This window comes from Choloepus didactylus, chromosome 2 (assembly GCF_015220235.1).
Source record: "Choloepus didactylus isolate mChoDid1 chromosome 2, mChoDid1.pri, whole genome shotgun sequence".
In the NCBI taxonomy this organism is placed as follows: Eukaryota; Metazoa; Chordata; class Mammalia; order Pilosa; family Megalonychidae; genus Choloepus; species Choloepus didactylus.
The window spans coordinates 74,361,494-74,370,052 of record NC_051308.1 but is presented as its reverse complement, the minus strand read 5'-3'; the positions used below and the strand labels follow the sequence as shown (position 1 = coordinate 74,370,052).

Below are 8,559 nucleotides of genomic sequence, written 5' to 3'. Positions count from 1 at the left end.
CTGAAAGAAAATTAGTACGCGATACTAACTAGACATGCTTGAGGTGGATGTACTTTGTAGGGGAAACAACACTTGCATAAGAATGGAAGTCAGTCGTACCATGTTGTGTTATGGAAAGAAGTGGTTTAGGATGGCTGAAGTAAAATTTGTGTACCATGGAGTACAACTCTGGGTTATAATCTAAGAAGGCTTTGTGGGGATTTTGTCTTTAACCTCATCACAAAATGCAAAATCAAAAACCTATGTAGAACATCCAACTGTATTGTACCCTCACATTCCACCACATCATCTCACACTTTCCAACTGCCCATTTTAGAAGATGGATGTTTCTACAGAGTACAGGACCTATTAGTTCAAAGAACAAATCTAAAACGAACACAAGAGGTTCAGAACTTTTCATCTCTGTTACTGCACAAAGTGTAATACAGCTTGGTGTCCAGCATCTCCTCCTCTTGCTTCAATTTGATATATGTTCTAGGACCAGTTTCTGGGCAAATTTCTACACAGTGTCTTTGAAGGTGGAAAGGAAAAGCAGCATCTAGCAACTCCTGGGAGTCACACTTTGGATGTGGATACTCTGATCTTGGTGGTCCTGGTGCCTGGCATCATGTCAGCCTCATCTAGAAGAAAGATCTTGATCTTCTTGAGGTCAATAGGCTTGAGCTTGAAGCATCACCCAAGGATGATCCCAGGGGTGCCAATGACAATCTGCTCACTGATATTCTGACCTCTTTCCAATTTATTGCTTTGAATAGCATATACTGGCTCCATTTTAGGGTAAAGTTCACTGATCTGCTCAATCACTTTTCCCTTTTGAAGGGAAAGCTCATATATTGGGGAGAGGCACAAACTTTGTGGGTATATGTTTACTGATTCCACTTAGTAGAGCATAGCCAGGACAAAGGTTGCTCTTTTACCAATACATAACTGGTAAATCAGGTTCTGTGGAGGTCCAGCAAACATCAAAGGGAATATGTTACTTTGTGTATTGAATGGACAGTTGAAATCCATGACATAGACTCTGGAGAAGCTGTAGTTTCAGTCAAAGCTCTTCAAAAGGCTTCACTGAACAGAGTGAAGAACTTGGGTTCTGCTACATGACTTCCGCTTCATTTATGTTATTGACAAAGTTGCTTCTGATCAGCATCTTGGGTAAGGACAGGTAATTCTGTCCTATTTCTCTTCATCTGTCTTCTCTACATTAACATTGGTTTTGACAACAGCCCGATTGGCAACTGATTTGATTTTGCTCTGCTTTAAGTTCCAAGTGGCTCAATAACTCAGCTTGCGCTTCCTGTTTTCTCCTTTCCAGGGCCCACAAGTAGGTGACATTGTAGTCACGGATGGGACCCTTGTGCTGCTGGACTCCCTGAGTGTTGCTGCAAGAACACAGGGAGACAGTGAAGTAATTTTTAACATTAAGATTCAAATAATTCTCATTGTTTCCAGTTATAAGATGATAAACTTTTTTTCTCTACTGTCTGTCAAAAACTTCCCCTTGTGAGTTTTTGAAGGGAAGAGCTGCTAACAAATAGTCCCTGTGGGGGACATGTTTTCTAGCTCAGGTCTTTACTCTTCTCATCTACCTCCCAGGGTCACCTTAGCATCTCTAAATGAGTAATTAGCACTCACCTGCTGATTTAGAATAATGGAAACCTCAACTAAAACAGGTCAAAATTTGAGAACAGATCATTTTTGTTTCTAACCTTTCTTTTGAAAAGCTTATTTCTTTAATTTGCACCAGCCTATGAAGAAATAATCCTCAGCACTTTAATTTCCTGTGTGCACACATTGGTAGGAAATAGGACCAAAAGAAAATTAAATCACAATTCTTTTTCTTTGTAGGTGATACAGGTCATAAAATTCAATACTCTCTTGAACTTTCATGCCTAATACTTTCATATTTATGTAAATAATAACATATAGCATGTATCATTCTTGATTCTGTTATTAAGCATTCTCCTTATCAGATTTTTCATCAGTCTTTTATTTACACTTAGCAAAGGCATTAAATGTATTTTATATATTATACGTAAATCCAGAAAAATATGTGATCATCTCATTCTATGCAACCAAAGATAACATATGCCTTTTGGTAAACAAGTTATTTACTAGAAATGTATTGCCATGTTAACATACATTCATTAACTAGATAGGATAATACTGAGCAACTCATTTCTCCTTCATTCAAAAAATACTTGCAAGCATCGATCATGTGCCATGTTCCATACACAACGTACTCTCTTCCATACATACAGATTAAATAATAAAATTGATATTTTGATTATCAGCAAAGATTCTGTCCACCACCATTCATTGATATATTAGGGAACATGTTTATATTTCTATTCATTTTCCTAAAATTAAACTCATTGCCAAGTTTTATTAACATATTTATTCAATGGAAATTGCATTTAATATTTTTATAAAATATATACCAAAATATATGGTTGATTTTAAATCCCTGTGGCATAAAATGATACAGCATTTCCTGTTTAGGGTATTTAATTTTGTTTAGGGCTAGTGTAAATGTTAGTTTTGCTTCTGTAGAAATCATAAAGCATTTAATCCTCAGAATAACCAATAAGGTATTATCCCCATTTTACAGATAAAAAGCTGATGAAAAGATTGGTGAAATGACTTGTCCAATATTATAATGCAATAGAACCCAATGATTTCAGCTCCACATTCTGTGCCCTCAACCACTACAGTGGACTGCCTCTATAAGCAGGAGCCAGGAAAATAATGAATGTGGGCAACAGTCTTCTGGATAAAGTAAAAGGCAAACTTGGATGCCTAAAGTTGGAAAAATCTCTACCCCTAAATAAGCATAAGAAGCAGTGTGAGAAAGGACTGCAGACTTAAGTTAAGCAGGTTCCAGGCATGCAGAAACTAGTAAAATACATTAAGAAGATTAGATTTTAGTCTAAGAGCAAAGCAATTGGGGTAGGGGACATTTTTGCCTGTCAGGCAGCAGGAAAGGGAATATGATATAATTGTATTTCATTAAAAAACAAAATTACACTGGCTGCTCTGTGAACAATGTTTAGGGGAAGGGAAGATCAAGACTAGAAGCAAGGGGAATGTTTGGTAAAATTTCTCTCATTGTCCAAGTGTGAGTTATGGTGGCTCCAGAAAAACTTCATTGAGAAAGGAAGACAATAAGTGGATCCAAGACATAAAAATGAGGTAGAATTTAGGGACTCGATGATCACTTGACTTTAGGGAATGAGGTCAGGGGTGAGCAGCAAAGGGTGACTGCTACTTTTCTACCTTGGAAAAGTCGATGGTGAGGAGATGCAGGAGGAAGATCAAGTTGGGATAATTAAAGAAACAGTCTAATAAGTATATTGACTTTATATTGGATTTGAAATATCTGAATATATTTAACTGAAGAAATTGCATATGTAGTTTCATGTATGAGTGCCTTTCTCTATACTCACACCTCCCCCCCCCCACATGCACACACTGTACAGATGAGATGGTGCTATTTTATGAGAGCTATTGCTTTGTGAAATGGTTTAAAATAGACATTACGAGTTGGTTTACGCAGACCTGAGTTCTATTCATAGCTCAGTCATGACCCTTGGCAAGTTATTCAAATTCCCATCTGTATGATATCATTACATTACTACATTATAGTATTATATGAGAATTGAAATAGATGCTCCTATAAAAAGCTTCAAACAGTAGTGGCATGAGTTATACAGTGAATATTAGCAATATTATTCTAATTATTATTATTATTATTTTATTGAAGAAACAAATTTAAAACTTAGAAAATTACCAAGTCACATAAAAAATAAGTTGGAAAGCAAATACCTGAATCCACATCTATCTAAAACCTATTTATGAATTCTATTATTCTCTTCTGGACTGATGCCAAATCAAGATCAAATAAAATACAAGCTAATATGATTGCCCTGAAATTCAAGGTAGAGTAAAAAATAAGAAGAAGACAGCACAGGTAAAAGCCTGAGCAAAATAAAAATCTGGGAGATGAGAAGAGGATGGCAAATTGCCAAACAAATTAATGAGTATACAGAAATGTAAAAGAAAAGCTAGAATTTGCACAGGTAAAAGTGTTTCAGCCAGAAAGAAAGGTCATCAGTGTCAACAGTCACTTAGAACAAGTAGAATAATGCCTGAAAAATGTCAATTTGGCTAAAGCAAGAAAGTTGCTAATTTTGGCAAAATATTAAATTATATGAGAATGGGTATAAAACATTTCCTAAATAATAATACAATATTTAAGCAATACTGTCTATTATTTCAGAGATCAAGGTTTTTGTTAATTAGCCAACCTTTAATTACAGTGAAAAAAGAGTACTTGAAAAATGATTGTTCATGTGTTCAAGAGCAAGTAGGACAATAATCTTATTCACAAAAGCATTAAAATGCTAATGTTTTATCCTTATTATAAAGCTTCTAATGAAAAACTGAAAATTCAATAACAAGACTTCATTCCAGTGATAATGACTGAAACTAAAATGAAACACAGTGATATCACATTTCCAATTCAAGTTCCTACATATTAATATTACATTTTTGCAGCACGCAGCAGGAGTTGAGTGGATAAACTTAATAGACTTTATTGTAATACCTTGTGCATATTCAAGATTCCTGGTAACCATTTAAGAATTGTCAAAACACTGAACATTTTTAGTGTGAAATTAATTTTTCAGTGCTTTTATAAGGTTATAGGTTGACATTCTTGGAGACTGAGGGTATAATTATTTACCTAATTCTCACAGTTTTGTCAGTCTTGATACATTTCTGTTTGTTACTGCATTGAAGTTTATCTGCTCCTCACAAAAGTCCATTATCTCTAGCAGAATATCATTGATTTTTCCCCCCTAGAAATTAAAAATCTGGATGAAATTCTGTCCTTATTTTTTTAGTGCAATGTAGAGTACAAGGGTGCATATTATCAACATGACCTAATAACTGTTGATGCTGATTTTGGTCACCTGACTGAGGTAGTGTTGTCAAGTTTCTCCACTATAAAGTTAATGTCCCACCCCTCCCCACCCCCTTTCATGCTGTAGTCTTTAGGGACTTACGTTCGACCTCCTTGAGAGTGGAGCATCTATAAAAATTATTTGCCATCTCTATGCATGGGAGATTTTCTCTTCTCTCCCATTCATTTATTTATTCAATCATTTACATCAATATGGACATTTTATATCAACATATGGATATTTTATATTAATATGGATATTTATTTTTACATTGATTTGTAATCTAATGCTACATTATTTTTTGTTGTTGTTGCTCAAAGAGCGTCAGTTTGGATGTTAGGAGCTCTGTCAGTTGGCTCCCCATCCCATTGACATATACCATTGTTGCTTTTTTATTTGCTTGCTTTGGGCATGTCCTTACTTTCTGGCCCATGTTGTATATTCCCTTCTCTAGTCCTACAATCAGCCATTTCTCCATGGAGTTTTAGTTCAACAGTGAGAAATTGGCTCCAACCATTTTCCCACCATTTACTGAACTGTTCAATTCCAGTATATATACAGAGAAGTATCAGAATTGTTAATGTGTATTATGTTGGGAAACAACTTTATCAATTAGAGTGAAGTGCTTATGTGGTCTGGTTTACTAGAGATGCCATTATGCAAAGTACCAGAAATGGATTGGCTTTTATAACAGGAATTTATTAGGTTACAAATTTTGATTTCTAAGGCCATAATAGTGTCCAAGATAAGGCATCAACAATAGGATACCTTCACTGAAGAATGGCCTGTGGTATCCAGGACACCTCTGCCAGCTGGGGAGGCTTGTGGCTTGTGTCGGCTGGTCCTTTGCTCTCGGGGTGTGTTTCAAGATGTTTTTCTCCAAAATGCCTCTGGGCTTCTACCTTAGCTCCTTTCTCTCAGTTTCTGTGCCTCCTTGCTTCTTTCTCCCAGGACATTTCTCTCTAAGTGTCCAGGGGTCCTATCTTAGCTTCTCTAGGGCAAATTCTGGGCTTCATTTCTTAGCCTAGCATCTCCAAACTTCTTTCTGTCTGCATCTCCAAGCATCTCTAAGCTTCAGCATCAGCATCTGTGCTGGCTCTTGGGCTCTCCTAAGTACTTAAGTGAACCTATCAAGATCTACTTAGAATGGGCATGTCCACACCTCCATGGAAGCAATCCAATCAAAAGTTCTCACCCACAGTTGGGTGAGACACATCTTCATGGAAGCACTCAATCAAAGGTTTCTACCCTAATCAAAAAAATAATGACTGCCCTCACAAGATAGCATTAAAGAACATGGCTTTTCTGAGGGACATAATATATCCAAATCAGCACAAGGTCCATTACATAAGACTAATATTTTGTTACAAGGGTCCTCAATACAGCAGAGTAAGTGTATTTTTTCTAAAAACAAAAAACAACCCCCCCCCTCAAAAAAAACACCAGAGAAATTCTGAATTTGAAGATGCAAGCAATAAATACAAATACAGTGAGGGCATAGGGAAAATCATTGGTAGTTCTTAAAATAACTGAATATGGAACCACTGGATTTAACACTATTCTCACAGTGTTAAACAACAAAGCAAAGCAAAAACAAACAAAACAGGAAAACAAAACAAAGAAACAAAAACCAAAAATGTCCAGCAAAACAATTTCTATGTTTTGCCTATATTTTGAGAAGTGCTTTCTCAAAATGTATGATCTGAATTAAAGGTAGGTTGATGTCCATTAAAAAGGCCTCTAGACAAAAGAGGGAAAAGAAATGTAACAAAATAAGGTTTCAGTGGCTAAGAGATTTCAAACAGAGTTGAGAGGCTATCCTGGAGATTACTGTTATGCAAGTGTCAGCTAGATATTGCAAATTGCCACAGTATGCCAAACCCAAACCCACAGTATTCCCCCAATTCCTAAAGAATACCCAGGTCTCTATCTGAGACTCTACAAAAGTTTCACTCATGGTTTATTTTTCAGAAACTTAAAACCTCCAGATTGTTCCTATGCCATGTAAGTCCCAAAAGCCAGAGGAACCAGTGTCTTCGAGAACATCAACCAGCTAATCCCCCTTCCCCATAATGTTAACTGCCTTTTCAATATGAACAAGTTAGAGTGGTCAATGCCTAGATATCCCTGAAGATTGAGACAGTGATCAAATGAGAGGGAGGAATAGTAACAGACAAGATAGGATTTAAGAAAGGATTATGACTACTGAATCATTATATAGATTTTTTTTTTAGTCTCATGTATTAGAACAGCTAGAAGAAAATAACTGAAATTGTGCAACTGTAACCCATATTGTATTAGTCTGAATTCTCTAGGGAAATAGAACCAACATGAGATATCTCTAAATATGAGATTTTATAAAAGTGTCTCATGCAACTTTCTCAAGCTCCCTTGAGAGACTAGGGGAAAATGTGGTAATATTAAACTTCCACAACTGGAGAATACCTGATAGTCTTGAAAAATTGGGGACTACCAGTTTAGCAGGCTGAGTCCTTGATCTTGGGGCTTGCCCTTATTAAGCCTGCTATTGAAAAGGAGAGGCTAAGCCTATTTATAATTATGCCTGAGAGTCACCCCCAAATCACTGCCATACCCCCCTATGTGGGACATGACTACTAGGGGTGGAAATCTCCCTGGCATTGTTGGACATGACTCATGGGGATGAACCTGGACCTGGCATCATAGGATTGAGAAAGTCTTCCTGAACAAAAGGGGAAAATGAAATGGAGCAAAATAAAGTTTCAGTGGCTGAGAGATTTCAAATGGAGCCAAGAGCTCATTCTGGAGGTTGTTCTTATGCATTATATAGATATCCCTTTTTAGTTTTTAATGTATTAGAATAGCTAGAAAGATACACCTGAAATGGTTGAACGACAACCCAGTATCCTTCATGCTTGAAGATGATTGTATAATTATATTGCTTACATGGTGTACCCATGTGATTGCAAAAACCTTCTGGCTCCCACTCCCTTTATCCAGTGTATGGACAGATGAGTAGAAAAATGGGGACAAAAAGTAAATGAATAATAGGGATTGAGGAAGGGTGTGAGATGTTTTGAGTGTTCTTTTTTACTTTTATTTATTTATTTATTTATTTATTTATTGGAGTAATGAAAATGTTCAAAAATTGATTATGGAGATCAATGCACAAGTACATGATGATATTGTGATCAATTGATTGCACACTTCAGATGATTGTATGGTATGTGGATATATCTCAATAAAATTTCATCTTAAAAAAATAATGAAAAAATGCATATTTGGAATTTTTAAAATGCATTTATAAAGAACCCATGCATCAAATAGTAAATCATAGTAGAAAGTTTTTAATGTTTACTGAATAATATTGAAAAAATCCTACATAATTGGATGGTTTTGATTGCTTTAAAATGTTTTTTATTGTGCACAGCTAAAACATTTAATTGCAGCTTGAAAAAAGGAAAAAGCTTAGATTGTCTTAAACATCAAAGTTCAAAAGGTTTGCATTATACACATTTGTGTACATATATGGTAGCAGATAAAAAAACAATAGTAAGAAATCAGAGAGCTTATTATATTGTACAATTTCCAGTTTAATAAACCACATAACTAGAAATGC

At 35.7% G+C, this 8,559-nt stretch overlaps 1 pseudogene; it reads right to left on the bottom strand.

Moving 5' to 3' along the window:
- Nucleotides 1-386: 386 nt before the first annotated feature.
- LOC119511980 lies at nucleotides 387-5,089 on the bottom strand (annotated as a pseudogene).
- Between the last annotated feature and the right edge of the window lie 3,470 nt (nucleotides 5,090-8,559).